The 16,708-nt window shown below is 37.5% G+C and overlaps 1 protein-coding gene across 19 annotated transcripts in view; it reads left to right on the forward strand.

Annotated features, from left to right (window-relative positions):
* Positions 1 to 16,708, forward strand: part of SOX5 (SRY-box transcription factor 5) — a 609,605-nt gene that overhangs the window by 346,724 nt on the left and 246,173 nt on the right. The window lies entirely within an intron of this gene.

A 16,708-nucleotide genomic window follows, 5' to 3' on the forward strand; every position in this document is an offset into this window, starting at 1 on the left:
ATGGTGACAAGATACTGGGCCCTTGGCTCTTGTTCTTGGATTGTTTTTAATTCTTTTGGGTTTTTTTAAGTCATGGCAGTGGGTCATTCAGAATTGCTTCATTTTGTTTTGTAACCAGGGTGAAGAGGAAGGTTTGGTTGGCAATTTATAGGTTGGGGAGGGTGCTGCTGGAAGTATATAGGGGTAGCAAAAAAGAAGGAAAAAAGGGAAACAAAGATTGTTTTAGTCTTTTTAAGGTGTATGGCTGTACAGGTTTTGAGATTCATCACCAACTGGAAAAAAGTGAGAGACCAAGGGAAATTATCCTGTTTATTTGACTAGGCCTTCCCTTGACTCTGTAAGCTATAATCATCTTTATGCTGGTTGTCTTTCAAAGTATAATTAGCCTGGAAGTGAATGTGGGTGGTGGGTGGTATGGCGAAGTATTTCTTCAGAAAAAAATAAATAAGGCAAAAATGGGCTGCTGAGGAAAAAAGGTCTTGTGTAGCTTTCCAGTTCTTTGGTTTGGACAGTGCATGCCTGTAACTCCAGAAACCAAAAGCGTCCCAAATGGACGTCCAGGGAGACTTCGCTACGAACAGTGTAACTGGAACATGCCCCAGTTTATTATGGGGATGGTAACGCTTTGTGCTTCTGTTGTGCCCTGTGTGCTTCGGCCTCAAGGTGCTTTACAAATATTAAGGGATTAACTTGCACAATGCTGCTGAAAAATAGGTATCATTACCGCCCCCCTTTACAGTCCTGGGAATTGGAGCACCAAGGAGTACAACAGCTAAGCAGTGCTTTTGTCTGGAGGGAAGAACTCACATTATGTCACCCCAGTGCGGCGAGAGGCTTGAATAGGGCAGGAGGAAAAGTTGGTTTCTGCAGACTCTTGAATGTTTGCAGCTCTTCACTACATTCAGGTTGGGCTTGGAATACAAACTTGCAACCTTAGAGGGACAGGAGGCAAAATTGTAATTAATTCATCCCTAATTGGCATAGCAGTAAGTAATTCTGCTTAATCCATTCCTTGCTGTGAGGATGAAGTAAAGCTAAACAGTTGAATTCTGGAGAGGACAAGGGGAAGAGGGGGAGTAGGCAGTGAAAGATGGACAGAGGCAGACATTTCTTATGCCACATGGTGAGAAATACCTAGAAAAATAAGAAACCTTTCTTATTTTTCCCTCAGATTGCCTCTTGACTTAATTAGGTGAAATGCAAAGAAGTAGACAATTCATTTTTGAAAAAATCACTAAATTTTCTCTTCCTCTTCTTGTCTTTCATTCAGTCCATGAGAGTCTCTGGAGTGTGAAATGTGAAGACACCAAATTGGAATTAATTTTCTTTTTCATTTAACAGATTGTGTTACATTAACACCACACTATTGCCAAGCAGCAAACCTTTCCTTTCCTCAGATGTTAGCTACTAATACAGACTACGAACTGCTGAAAGAATGGTTATACTGAAATGCTTTATTTAAGTTTCTCCTCCCTAGTGGCTCGAGTGGGCCCTGATTCTGCTGAGATGTATTCACATGAGCAGGCTCACCGAATTCTCTTTTATTGCTTCCTGGCAAGTAAGCTGGATTCTGTTTCATATAGCGTGGCCCAAGTTAGAATTTCAAAGCTCACTCAATCCTCAGAGAGACCTTTGCAAGACTCTCTTCTCCTGTATCTAGACAGACACTAAACATGATGAGGGCACAATTGAATTAATCAGGACTACTCATGTACAGAAAATCAACCAAGATTCTGTTTAAGAGATGACAACTTTGATATCATATTGTTCATTACCAGCCCAGGAATTGTTACTGCTCATGTAACTGGGTTATTAAATTGTTTACTGATGACAAATCTTGTTTCCAACATTAAGCATACATTGAGAGTCTTGGTGTAGTTCTCCTGAAAAGAATTATCTATAAATCACATCACAGGATTTATTTTCTCTCCTTAAACTGTGTTTTACTTGCACTTGTGAGTGTGGGTTTGTTTTTTTTATTTTCAGTCCTACAAGTTTAGCCCAGGATATGTCAATCAGGCAGTTCTCTGACTCACATGACTCTCAGTGTATCCAGTGCTCAGGACTGCTTAGTGAGGTGGTGCCATTTGACGTTCCCCCTGTCCAGAGCAGAAGCACACCTTAATGGTTTGGATGGATTTCCTTGTTTTCTTTGCTCAAGATTAAAGTATTTATAGCTCAAGCTCCTGCAAGAGCAGCAGCCCATTCACTGGCACCATCTCACTGATAAAAATGCAAGTCTATTCCCTTCTTTTTTACCAGATTTGTGTCTCATCTCTCTGTAAGATTCTATTCCATTTCAGGCTTCCTGCCATTTGAACTAGAATCTTATATATATTATTTAAAAGCTCCTGTGCTGCAACTGTACATCTAAATTACTTGAATTTTAGAGTATCTGAGCAAAACTGTCTTTGAGGGATGGTTCTTCTTCCAGCTGTGGTACTGTTGCGTTTTTCTGTCTTTATGACTGTAATCCCATTGCCTTTGGAATTATCAGGACTCAGTGTGGAGTTGTTGCCAATGGACAGAGGTCATGAACCCAGTGAGCAGTCAGTCCTTTTAAATGTGAACAAAATTCTTTTACTCTGTGTGTGTGTGTGTGTGTGTGTTTCCAAGATGTTGTGGTTGCACAGATACAGAATTATTAAAGCCTTCATTTCAATTTTTACAAAACCAGAGAAATATATTGCAGTGCTGCTGGAACTGCCATTCTCAAGTGTAAAAGGCTTCAGCTGCTGCTGTGTTATACATACAACCATGGTGGTGGCATTTCACCTCTTTTAGGGTATTTTTACCTGTAGACCATTTTCAAGCTAAAATACACTGATGGGCTTTGTAATCGTACAGCCTTTTCTGGATATTATTTGCAGATACTGTATTTCTAAAAAATTTCATTACCTGCCTATATCTTCCCTCTAATATTAATTCTTTGCTTCCTTTTAACTGTGATATGACAATACACGATTAAATGGTTGTCAGACTTGCAGTTTATTGCAGTCCTCTTTGGGATCCTGGTTGTTTTTAAAGTGTGGTTGTCAGGTGTGTTTGATCCCACTTAAGGTGAGAGGTCTGTGACATCCATGGTTGCTGCAGTAAAGTTAGCTGTGACTATCCATTAAAGGGGATTAAAGTAGGAGCTGTGAGAATGTCAGATGTTGTACACTGGTCACAGTATTTCCCAAAATTCTGAAAACTGTGTTTAGTGTATATACTCAGCAATTCTGGAGAACAGTTGTCAGAATATTTGCATCAGGCTGAATTGGATTTTGACATGCAAACTCTTGTACAAAAAGGTCCTGCTCTGATTCTGTGTGACGTGGACCTGAGGTGGTAAACATTTGGTCTCTTCCTGAGTTCAGTTTCACAAACAAAAAGTCTGGAATGATTTTTTTAAATGTTTACTGTTTGATTGTAAGCATTGACTTGCAGTAGAAGAAAACCATAAAACTGCAAAGGGAAGGATGAAGTTTGTGTATGTCAGCTTGAGTTTGGCAGTACAAAACAATGTGTTCTTTATTAAGCAGAGTTGAATGGGTTTAAATTAATTGTAGCTGCTACTATACATGGGAAGGTAGAGAATGTAAAATATAATATTAACAACAAATGCTTTCTTTTTGGTGGGTAACTAATTTTTAAGTTGCCTGGAAAATGCAGTGGCTGGACAGAATTTGCTTAGCAAGGCAGCTGCCTGCCCTGGAACTTTGCTGGGTTTAATAAGGGCTGATTACACAGGTGGCAGTGACAACAGTGGTAGATTTTCTGAGAAATGCATTATTTTCACAGTGCTGCTGATGGAAGAAACGCTTAGTAGCAGCTGATAATTAATGATCAATTTGGAGATTATCACCAACAATTTACAAAGGTTGACTTTTTCTTTAGAAGTCCCTTTGGATAAACTGGATGGTAAATTACCTGTCTAAGGCTTTTACTTTACTTGTGCTAATAAGATGAAAATGAATATGTTTGAAGAGCTCTGAACTGAACTTTTCAGACTGTCTGATAATCCATACAACTCTTCTTTAAACATCTTAAGTGAGTGAGCAAATAGAGACTATAATAAAATTGAAAATCGTCATGTGAGCACATGTTACCACCCTAAGTAATGGGGCATGACAAATAAGAGGCACTGCTATAGAGTTCATATTTTCATTTTATGGCATGCATTAAATATTTGATCATCAGCCAGCAGACAGGAACAATTGGGCTAAGAGTATCATTTGCAAATAGAGGGGTGAGATTTAGACTGTCATAGTCTGAGCATGGGATGGAGAACTTCTATATCTTAGTCCGTGCTTCAATAGCTCCTCTTTACTTTGGGGTGTGCAGACCACTTAAAATCCCCTTCTGTATTTCCTCAGACTGCAAAAAGGAGTTAGTAATATGTATTTACTTCAGAGGGCATAATAATCTTTGTTTACTTCACAGGAGAAGGGATATGTGAAGAGTAATTAGTATTTGTAAGTGCTTTTAAGGATGATGAAAAGGGTAGTGCAAGTATGGAATGTTTGCTAATAAATTGTGTACAAAAAAGAAGAGGAGTAAGATGAGTTTTATAGAGTTATGAAGGTTCTTGGAGACATTGATGGGCTCCCAGTCAGATTTTCAGAAGTCTATAGGTATCTTAATATTTGAAGCATATTTGAAATTCTCTTAACAGCAAGGCAAATTCTATGTTTTTGGCACTTCTAATATCTTTAAAATCTGGCTTGTGCTTTGTATCTATAATGTGGGGCGGGAAGGAGGTAGAGGGAAGTCAGGGGCTAGGATTGTAAAGGCCTGGTGACAGCTGCACCTTGTGATCATCCCCTCTAAAGCAAGGATGGAGATGGAGGATGAGAGAGGATAGAGGAGAAAGGTAAAAATCTTTGCACATCTGATGAGCTCTTTTACAAAGGAGGGGTTTACAGACTGCTAGAAAGGCCAGCCAGTGAAACTGGACAGTAGTGAAAAGGATTCAGTGACATTCTCCTGCTAAATGCTGTTTATTTAGATTTTGGGGTTTTTTTTGTTGGGTTGTTTTGTTTTAATTATCACTGCCCAGAAAAGAGGGTTGAATAGATTATTATGTAAATACAGTCATTAGGTAAAAGAAAAAAAACCAACATTATTACAGTCTGTTGGCAGGACTCCATGTAGGAACTTCCTGAAGAGTTGGACTCAATGAACCTTGTGGGTCCATTCCAATTTAGAATAGTCTGTGATTCTGTAAAACTTAGTTTTGCAGTTGCAAAATGCAGTAGCTGATGAGAGAACTTAATTTTTGTCATCACTTAAGTGTCAGTACACACAAACCCACTGGGTAAATTAATGATACAAGTAAGTAATGCAAACAGCAATCACCAATAGAATGTTTCCTTTTAAAAAAGGAAAATGTGAGCTTGCAGAGCATTTTATAAAGACAGTTAAACTTTCTTATCTCTTATGTAAAAATAGAAAAACTGGGAGCCAGAAAGATTCAATAAATCGTGGGATCACATGGGAAGTTGCTGTCTTCTGAATTCTTAATGTTGAGTCCTGGTTTCATTGTCCATCCTGAGGCAGAGAGGGCATTCAAGAGTAACCAATTGGGTCATAGTTTCAGTGTTTGTGCTTCTTTGGCAATCATCAATGCCAAAGGCCATTGCTATACTTAAGAAATAAATTTCTCTGATGTATTTTAGTCAATCCTTTCTCCTAGTTTTCATTCAAATGGCTCTAGAGCTTGCCAGGTGACCACTTCCCCAAATCAAAATCTATTTACTACTGTTTTAAAGTAAAAAATGGGATAGTGGACCTTTCCTGTTGTGTTTTATATCCAGTTGAGGGTGTTAACCTTGAAAATGTAACTTATCATTAGCTGGTGGTACAGAGGTGTTTGTTAATATATGGGGCTAATGAATCCATGATTTTTCTCCATGGCTTAGTTTATTGTGACTCTACTTATTCCCAGTCAATTACTTTGGTTGCAGCAGGTATGCCATGGTTCACTTATAATATAATTAAGTGTATCTCCAGCAGGGAGAGGGTTTTTGAAAGAAATAGTCTTTTCAAGAAAGCTATTATACCACTTGTTATGGCAATAGCAGCCAGGTTTACTTTACTGTAATATATATTTATTTTTTTCAGAGGACTGTCGCTCTCATCTGAAGTTGGACTTCCATGGCAATATGTGCCTTAGACTGCTAAATTGTTTTAGTATGTCTTAGTAAAAGCAGTTGTAGGCAAGAGCATTTTAATGGTGATTTTTAAGTGTGTTTGAAAGCAGTGTGTGGAGAGTGTGAGGTAGGGGAAGAGGCAAATGTTTATTTGAAGATGTGTTTGAATGAATCTTCTTACATAAATTTGCCACTGTTAAGAAAGAGGGGCTCTGCCCCTTTTAGATCACAAAGGTCTCTCAGTGGGGGATGGTTTTGGTAATGGAAAAAACAAAAAAGGTTCCAGTATGTGGTGGAGGAGGTAAAATAAACAAACACAATGGATGATTACTTCTCTCCATCAAGGCTTCTTTATCCTTGCAAGCTCAGTCAGTGGTCAGCATGTTAGACACCCCTCCCTGTTTTATCCACCCCTGAGCTGTGTCCTTTGACAGCGCTGGTTTATACAGCTGGGGCTTTGTGGAGCTGGACGGGCACCGCTGCTGAACTACAGATGTGAAGGTAGACAGAGCACCTATGGAAGGGTGAATGGCATCCTCCTAGTTCCCTTGGAGGGAAGGATATTCCTTCCAGGGTTTTTCTCCTCTCTACCCCACTCCACAGCTTCCAAGGCTTTTTAAAGTAGACCTCTTTTTGCAATGGTGCTTCTGTGCCTGCCACCGCAGCCTTTCTTAAGGAAAATTTGAGGCAGTTTATGATTCTTAAGGTGTTCTGTTCAGCATGGTCTCCCATTTTCCTATTTGTTGATTTGTTTTCACCTTGCATGCCAATATGCATTTATTTGTGCAAGGATATACGTGTGTTACCTGACTACGAGCTGTATTTTTCTTACCTAGCAGCTCCAGCAGTGTCTAGAGTTAGTTTGTTAAGCTGGGTAATTATCAGCTGGCTATGATTGTTCTTTTCTCTTGCAATGTGACAGGTATATCTTAGAATCAAAACTAAAAATCAGCTTTCAGGCAGCTGAAGTCAATCCATTTACCTACATGAGGAAGAGTGTTAGCATGTGCAAGCAATTTCTGAAAAGTGTCCAGTAGTGTTGGAAATGGAACATGGATGTTCAGAAATAAGAAAAAATTACAGATGTGAAAGGGACTTGTACAACACTACCATGAGTGAATAGATGTGTGATTGCACCACCCATTTTTTTAATGTAGATTTTTAATTCTTACACTTTTCTGTGTAATAAAAACTGGGAAAAGAATACAACAGTCACAAGGTAACTGAAGAAGACTTCACAGTACAGTGTGCACAGTTAGCGAGGTGGAAGCCCTCACATCATACCATAAATATTTCCTGTTCTAGCCCTCATTTGTTGGGCCAGAGATGGCACGACTGTGGATCTTCTGAAGTAGGAGATATGAATGCAAAACTGAACACTTGAAAAAAGTTCATTTTCTCTCTTGGCATATCAGAACGCCTGAGTAAAATTATTTTTATTTAAACAATTTTTGTTTTACTCTATTGGTATTTCAGAGTAATTTTCCAAGGCAGCAATTTTCACTAGTTTGTGAAAGGCAACATCTGGGCTTTGGAACAATCTCTTTTCAGCTTTGAAAATCCTACCTCAAATTGCTTATACATTATAAATGTTTGAAATTTTTTTGTGGTGTTTGTTTAGCATAATGGAAAAGCAATAATGTATTTATTCCCTGTGATTTAATCTTCAAGTTCAGTCTGATTTTTCTTTCTTGGGGTCTCAAGGATTACTTGTTCCTGGGCCAAGAATGCACCTGTCATGTATAAACCCTCCAAAAAGGGAGGAGCACGCACATGAATGTGAACCAAAAAAAAAAAAAAAAAAAAATTTCTGAGCAGCTGGGATTTACCTGTTGGAAAGAAAATATTTACATCCATTAGAGACATTGCTGTGCTTTAAGTATATTTTTTCATACCCCTCCTCACCACACACACAGATGCAAAACCAATTTCACTGTGTCTGCAGTTCTTAAAGGCACATGTGGGTTCTCTGAGGCCTCACTTCTGCTCCCACTAAACTTATTTAGAGGCCCAATTATTCAGTGATGCAAGTTCATGCTATCAGTGGTTATCTACTTTACTGGCATGATCAGTTTTGCCAGGAAACATACAGGACACATGTGGATGAATGTGTTTATGTGTGCTTTTTTTTGCATTTCTTTTGCAAAAAAAAAAATGGGGTTTTGCATTTGTTTTACAAAGTGGTAGACATAGTGAAAATGTGCATGCAAGTGGTGGTTGGAGCAGGAGTTTATATAATAATGGTGGAATGATACTGCAAATTCAGATGTGTAAACACTGGTGAGCACCTTGAGAATTATTTCATAAGTGCAATTATATGCACATTTATAGAAAGGAAACACACATGCAATGTAAAGTTATTATTTTGAACTTAACAGTAGGGAAATCGAGAGTGAAGTGGGGAAAAAAAGGAACTTTTAAAAATTTCCTTGTTTCTGGTTTGTTTGTGATTACCCACAAACTCTGCAGAGGAAACGTTGCTTAGAAAATACTTAAAATACCATTTGTTGAGTTTTAAATTTCAATAAAGGGGAAAGGAGAGGGGGCTTGAAGCTGAATGGCTGTTTGTTTGGCACTCACATCAGACAGTGGCATGATGGAAGAGTGGGAAAAGCTGTGTCACATTCTACCAAGATCTCACTCAAAATAATGGCTCCTCAGATTAAAATCTGTGCATCTTTTGGGAGAGAACTCTTATTATTAATGTTGATTCTATTGAAAGTAATTAATCATTTAACAATGCTTGAAGAAAAATATGTCAGCTTGATTAGACAAATACTGCGAATGACCAAGAATAAGCTCCCAAAATGCAAAAGTTCTAATATTAACTAATTTTTCAAAATGAGCCCATGCTTCCTCAAATTTCTTTGTAATAAATCAGTCATAATTGTCATAATTTTAAAGCCGTTTCAACTCCTTGCCTTATTTCACTCAGTGTCAGTGGGAATTATGTGTGCACCTCTGTGTGTGATGTATGGATTCCCCGTGCAGCGCAGCTCTCCCACTCAGTCTGGAGAAGGGCTGATGACTTTTCTGCCATTTTCAAGTATTAGTTTGTACAGTGAAATCTCAAGGCCTGAAATCTCTAATTATTTTACTAGATCCTCTTTGTAGTTCAGCAAGCAGAAGAGTGATGATTACCTAATGGTCACAGTGATTGAGATAGTGCTTTTAGCAGTGAGCAGTTCCTAAAACTTTACATGAAAATAAAAGCAAAACTCTGCTATTTTTGTGGAGTATGAGGGCAAATTTTAAATAATAATAAAAAGTATAATAAATAAAAAATAAAAAAGCAAGACGTATGAGGAGCTGAAGGGTGGGGGGAGGTACATTTCTGAAAGGTTGGGGGGTGGAAGGAAAGGAAGCCAGAGTTAATTTGAGGATGCACTGGAAAATAAATGAGCTTGTGGATTTAATTCAAAATCATCCAAGCAGAGTCTTTTGCATGAAAGAAGCCAGTGATCAGGCTCAGTTTACTTGAAACATCAACAATGACTGCATCCTGCTGTTTCAGAGTTTGTGCTGATAGATGCTTATCGTCTTTGACACTGCACCACCGCAGTTGTGTGTTGCCTGTGCCATAACTGCGTTATCACTACGTGCCTCTTCTGATTTTAAGAAGTTCTCAAAACTCACAGATTTTGAAGTTTGATCTCTTAGAAACATGCTTTTCAGCAACTAAAATCTTACCCTGTAGTTTCAGGTTTATAAACTTCTTATTAGATTTTAGACTCTTTGATATACAGATGAGTGAAAAACAAAAGACTGATGAACTTGACAGGTACCAAACAAAAATTATGAGAACACAGGTTATCATGCTACAGCTGATTTTGAATGTGTGTCTCTGGGTGAATTGCTAAATGTTCCTGCATAACACACACCAGTAAGACCAAAGTCTGTGTGAGGTCTATGAAAGAATTAGGTAATATTCATTACAGTAATAGAATATAGTAGATAGGAGTTCCTTCATTACCTTCCAAATTCTGTTTTGGTGGTTGAATGCTGGTTTGTTTCAGGCTACAGTATTTCACTTAAAACTTGGTCATGCACAGTCTTTCCAAGTTACCTGCTTCAAAAAGTCAGTGAAAAACTTTGTGTAACAGATGTTGGTAATTTTCAACGTGAGCTGTTTTTGACAACAGATTTTTACTAGACTTGATTTTACAGTGGTTTTTCATGCAAAAATTCCTTGGAAGTGCAAGAAAATGAAGATGATAAAATTCTGGTTGATGGCATAGAATTTTTAGAAAATGGTGGGATTTTTTTTTCATTTTTCTAATTAGAAAAGGGTTTTGTTAATATTTTCTTGAAGGACACATATAGCAACTTTATTATTTGAGAGTTTCAAATCTTGTCGAATTGAAACCATTTACTGCTGGAATTTGGAGCAGTAGCTTTTCTCAAAAAACAATTTCCACAGTATGTGGAATATCAGGTTTGTTAGCCAGGCTGCTGATATTACACTATACTTTAAAACGGACTGAGGATAACATATTCCCTTCCTATTTTATATTCAGAATCCTCTAAACTGGAGGACTATCAAAAATTGTTAAAGTTACCCCATACAGAGAGGAAATCTGGAAAGCCAAAGGGAGAAGGTGGGCCGGGTGAAATGGAAATTATTGGGTGCCCCTAACCATAGGATTACTTGTGGCAGCTCTATAGACAACTGCACAGAAATACTACGTAGGTTATGCTGTAGTGATCTTGGTTTGTGTTAACAAAGTTGACTTGTTCACCAAAACCGCTTTTGAATAACACAACTTACTTGTAGCATATGTGCATTTTAAAAGATGGCTGATTGATATGATCTTAGAAAGTAATAATTAACAGATTATTCCACCTCAGTGTGAGTGACAGATGAGAGCACGTTTCATGCACAGTTTTTACTGATTAGCAGATTAGAGAGTTTTGCTTCTTTTTTCTTTTTTTTTTTTTAATTGTAGAATTACTTCAGTGAAGAATTCCAAACCAGGCTGTAAATGACTCAAAGATATTGCCAAATGAAGTCTGTTTTTAGTGGTATGTGTAGAAACAAGTCAGGCTTGCAGCTCCCAGTGGGACAGTGTGTAGGAGTTTGCCACCCTTACTCATGTTGAGTAATACCTTATTACACAAGCAATCTTGTCAAAATGAATAGAGTTGGTTTTTTTAAAGGTACTAGTTATTCAGTGTACATAAATAATTAATTACTTCGGGGCCAAAACAGAATGGAAACCGTTGTTAGTGTTAACTGTCACCTCTTGCCTGGGCTGTGTGTAAGGAGAATCATAGTTTCAGTAAACCTGGGAAGAAGAACTGTTTTATTAGCACTGAATGTGGTCAGGGATAAGGCAGATGCATTGCTGACATTTTGGATAAGCTTGTGTTTATGCATCTATATGTGTGCGTGTGTACGCTTATACATTAGATGCATGTAGTAGTGCTGCTGTCTGTAATCATAATTATTTCCTGCGGAAAAGCAGACTGCGGCTTTCCAACAAGTACTGTAATTAGAGGTAAATATCCCTGCAGATTGAATCCCACTGGAGTTTTTGGACCAGTTTAGCACTTAGTATTTGATTTGGACTCAGGCTGTGTTCAGGAGCAGATCTGGTGCTGTTGGTAGTGGGCTGACCCTCCACACTGTTGCTGATATGCTCCTCTTGTCCTCATACCCTGTTCCCATCGCTGACATATGATTTAAAGTCTATCCATGAGAAAGACTTGGTTTCTAGCTGCCAGAGGAACTCAAGAGGTGAATGTTTTCATGCCGATTCAGAAACTGGCTGTGCGACTCCAGTCAGGCGCTGTCACGCCTGGTTATGGTGAGAAAACAACAATGCCTCTCTTGATAAGAGAAAAAAAGAGTCTTGCACAGTCAGAATTTTGACATAAAATTTAAATCATCTTTCTACATCCTGTGGACTTGGAGCTGTCAAAGAGGCAAAGCCTGTGTTTGAATGGAAAAGCTTTTTATTTCTTTAAAAAGTGTACCAACTATAATTATCCATAACTTTGCAAGCCTGTTTTAATGCTGTTTTATAATTACAGGTCTTAATGCTAGATTATACAAAGTCATTTATAAATAGTAAGAACAGTGGGACTTTGGGAGTTTTTAACCTGTAGATTGCTGTGGGTTGTGGCGGCTGACGGGATTTTGCCTGCATGTGTATGGGGTGAGCTGTGTAATGATTGATGAATCCCTTAATTAACTTCCAACAAGTTAAGATTTATGGCCTCATATCTTTTTCTCCTGACACATCTGTGTTTGTCACTTTTGAAGACATGGATAAGCCCCTTCTCCAAAAGCTTTTGTAGGTATCTGAAATATTTCTGAGGTATTTTGCTTAATGTAACAAGATTAGAGTTTTATGACATAAAATTTATGAAATTTTATGGCATGAACAATCAAATTGGGAAAGATGCAGGTTGTGTGCTAGAGGGCACTATCTCCTTGAGTACTGAATACCACTTCAGATTTATTTTGGGAGTACAATCATGTATGAAATGAACTGAAACCAGTGAACAAATGGAGATGTAGTGGGGGACACTTAAGTGAGGTACTGTTAAAAATAGTAATAATAATAAAAAAAAATAGCTGTGGAAAGATCATGGAAAGATCACTTTTGTGAGACACTGAATTCGAGGGAAAAAACAAACAAGCAAAATAGTCATATTTAGTACCCTGAAAGTATTTGGATGGAACCAATATGTGTAGATGGCATGAGGAAACAATTCATGTGGATGCAAGCTTTTACTTGCTCCAGTGGGAAAATCAAGCCGTGCTGAAGTCAATGCAAAATCTCTGAGATCAGTAGACACAGGGTATCAATTTAACCCCACAAAGGATCTGTTATAAATTGAAGAGCAGTAAAAAAATACTTGGAGAAACTGTTGTAATATGAATCACATAAAATATTTGTTGGATAACAGTGTGTTAGAACAGTGAGATTTTTACTTCCCTGAAGAAAACATTCTTGCTACCAGGAAAAGCATTTATTTAATGAAAATTTAACAAAAAGCATGTTTTGTTTTGTTTTGTTTTGAACTGCAATTTCTGCATATTAGGAAGCCTTTCTGCAAACAGATATTTTTACAGGAAACAGTATCAAATTTGAATTCATCATCAGAACTAAATCTTTGGTTCCATCTGAACCATTGATACATGGGATACATAAATATAGGGATACATTTCATAATTCCAGTGTGTCTGTGGAATGGCCTGGGTACTGCCTGTGTCCCAGTGCATCAGAACTTTGGAGATTTAGGTTCTCTAAAAAATTACCACCTACCTATTTTTATTCAGTAGAAATGATTAATGACATTTCAAAATGCAATTCTTCTTGAAACAATTAAGTTGCAACAGATTTCATCTGCAGTGACACCCTTTTACGTTTGAAATCTGTTCTGCTGTATTGCTGCTTTTCTGAGTTACATCTTAGGGTTTTGGGGGTTTTTTTTAATCCTATCCATAAGCTGATGTTTCCTCTTCCATTGTAAATCTTCTTTCAGAGTGATGTAATTGAAAACCCTTCTGAGTTTAAATTTGAGGAAAAGATCTTGAAGTCATGTGAGCTGTAAACTGTTGTGTTATCACTGAGGGTAGATCCAGGATGTTTGCAGTCCTTTGTTGAGATGGGATGATTCCAGTACTTCGTTAGATCTAGATCTGTTTAAAAGAGCTCGGTTTCAGATAATGTTGTTACTCAGAATTTCCCTGTTTCCGTCTCCTTATTGTTTGTGGTGGGAACTCTACTTGCATCTTAGATATGGAATCTGTTAAGACATGATATTAGATCAGTAGGATAATGAAGATATATGAAAAGAAGAGAATTAGAGGATGCATGATGTAGGAGCATTTCAAATTTGTGAAATGGACCAACAAAACTGTAGAAATAATGAAAGAAATTTATAGGTGACTTTTTCTTGTATCATTTTTCTACTCAGCAACCCCTCAGAGATTTGATCCTTTGCTACTGTAGACTTTGACAGTGTCTCGGTTACTATTCTTTTGGAAGACGTTTCCAAAAGTAGATATGGATCTATTCATTTATTTATTTAAATCTTCCCTTTTCTTGTGGAAATTTTCCAGATGTTCATAAGGAGTAAGAAATTTCTGTGAAACTGATTTCTGTTTTTGACTCAGGTTGGCTATGGACAGAGCTGCCTGAAAACAAGTTGTGTTTGATGTCTGAGCTGTCCAGGTTTGTGTATTCAGTTCTGTGAGTGTCCTTGGAAGACTAATGATGATTAAAGCCTCAACTTTGCTGCCTTAGCCATTTTAGTAATTTGTTAGTCTTCTAGGATGGTGATGGGCGCATGGCTTGTAATTTAAACTGGATCTTTTAGAGACAAAGGGAAAAGTTTCTTCTACCTTTTCTACTATCACTTTAGTTTGGCCTACAATCCAACCTATAGGTTTTCATTTTAGATCAAAAGCAAAATAATCTCTGTTATTGCAAGTGCGTGGAGGTGGACACCTCTATTATCTTCCTTGTCTGTTCATACAAATTCTCTGCAGAAAATTATTTCATGCCTGTTAGGAAAAGTGACAAGCAGAAGATGATGATCTGAAACTCTGTATTCACATATAAAGTTAAAAGAAGAGCTTTATTTCAGTGTGATATTCAAACTTTCCTTGTGACAGAATCTGTGTTATTCTAGGTTAACAGCAGTAGGAGTTCTTGACACAGTTTGAGTCTATAATATGTAATCCAAATCATCAATACAAAGCAAGGCATCCTCTCTCTATGATTTGTTGTCAGTGTGAATTGCAGTGGAGACTTTTGTACATGGTTTACAATATATTCAGTCATTTTATCAAATATAAATGTTCTAAAGTATAGAAAATTACTGTGGAATAATTGGCTAATGATCTTGTGTCCCTCCCTTTTTGTTTGCCAAAATTGAGACAACTGCTTAGTGCTGGTTTTCAGAGAGATTTGTAGAAACCCAGGCTTCTATTAAATAGTGTTAAAATGAGTAACCAAAAAACTTAAAATCAATAGCAAATGTCTATCTTGATGCAGTACAATGCAGAATATGAATAATTCACATTAACTTTAAAAGGGAGTTGTATGGTTTCTGCAGAAAAGCTTGAGATCTGTCATGTCAAACATAGCTGTAAAATGCTGAATTCAGTGGGCTAGTAGAAAACTGCCAGTAAGAGTCTATCTGGTGATCTCTGTCTTTGTACATATGCTTTGCTGCAGACACGTAGGTGGGAAAGCCTAGAAGACAGAATTCAGGTAGGATGTATGAAGTGTTAGTCTGTTGGACTAAGTCAAACATTAATAGAAAATACAGATTGCTTCTCTAAGCACCAGCAATAGGTGGTGTTCAGAACAGGCAATGTGCAGCTGAGTATGGGTTCTGGTAGGGATTTTTTGTCTGAGTTTTTGTTCTTGGTTCTTCTGTTTTTTTCTTTTCTTTTTTTTCTTTTTTTTCTTTTTTTAATATAATCTAACTTGTCTCAGGAGGCAAGGCTCAAAATGAGATCATTAGAAGCAAAATAAGTCCTAACAAAGGGCTGTTTAAAGTCAGTTTGTTTTCAGACCCAGTTGACTGCTGCTAAGAACCATTCCGTGCTCAATATGCCAAATCGTATGGACATGCTCCACCTCACAGCAGCCCCACACACGGTTCAAGAGGCTGCTGGGCTTTTGAAATGCAGTTCCTTTAACTGTGAAGTGGAAAATAAAAATGGGGTAATTAGAATCATAAATACGAGATTTATGAGGAGGAGCATTATTACTTAAGCCCCTTCTTTTAACTTTTGCGTACAAATAGTCTTCAGTTTCCTCGTTCATAACTTCTCTTTTTTCCTGTGAAACATTTCCCTATTTTTCTTTTCTTCTTTGGGCTGTGCCTGTAGGAGTTCTCACTCCTCATTCCACTCCTTGCAGATGCCCCTGCTTAGCACAGGGGTCTGTTATGCCATCCATGAGCATACCCTGATTTTCATGAACAATGTTGCTGTAATTAGTCCCAGAAGTTGTCTGCATTTTAACACTTCACTGTACCCCCTCTTTTTTGGAGACCAAGCTGGAAGTATTTTGTGTTCTGTAAGATTTTCACTAGTGCTTGGCTTGGATGACACCTGAATTTGCCCATGATTTAAGCTTCTTTCAGTCTTTCTAAAAGTTGAAGATAAACATGAGCTATCAGACTGGTGTTATCAGACAGTATCAAAAAATTCACAGTGTAGGGTGGAACTTCAAGTCAATATTTCTGTGTGGTTTTTACAATGTGTGCTCTATGTATCTTCCTTGTGTATCCTTTATTATATAGTTAGAGATGTAAATTACATTTTCGTGGGGTTTTTTTTCTGATCTGGCCATAGATAGGAAGAATTTGATATATAGATAGATTTGATAGCAGATCTTAATTCAGTCAGTACACCTCTGACTTTATGTTGTCAAAAAGCTTAATGTCCAAATGTTTAATTGCTTAACTATACCAGATCTGCAAACCTGGAAAGATCCTTGCAACATGACTTTAACACTCAGTTGCTCACATGGGTGAAGTTTTGTAAACACAGACATTTTGGCTTGCTAGCAAGTTCTTTTATTGTATTGTATTTTATTTTACTT

The sequence above is a fragment of the Corvus hawaiiensis genome, chromosome 4 (genome assembly GCF_020740725.1).
Source record: "Corvus hawaiiensis isolate bCorHaw1 chromosome 4, bCorHaw1.pri.cur, whole genome shotgun sequence".
Classification (NCBI taxonomy): Eukaryota; Metazoa; Chordata; class Aves; order Passeriformes; family Corvidae; genus Corvus; species Corvus hawaiiensis.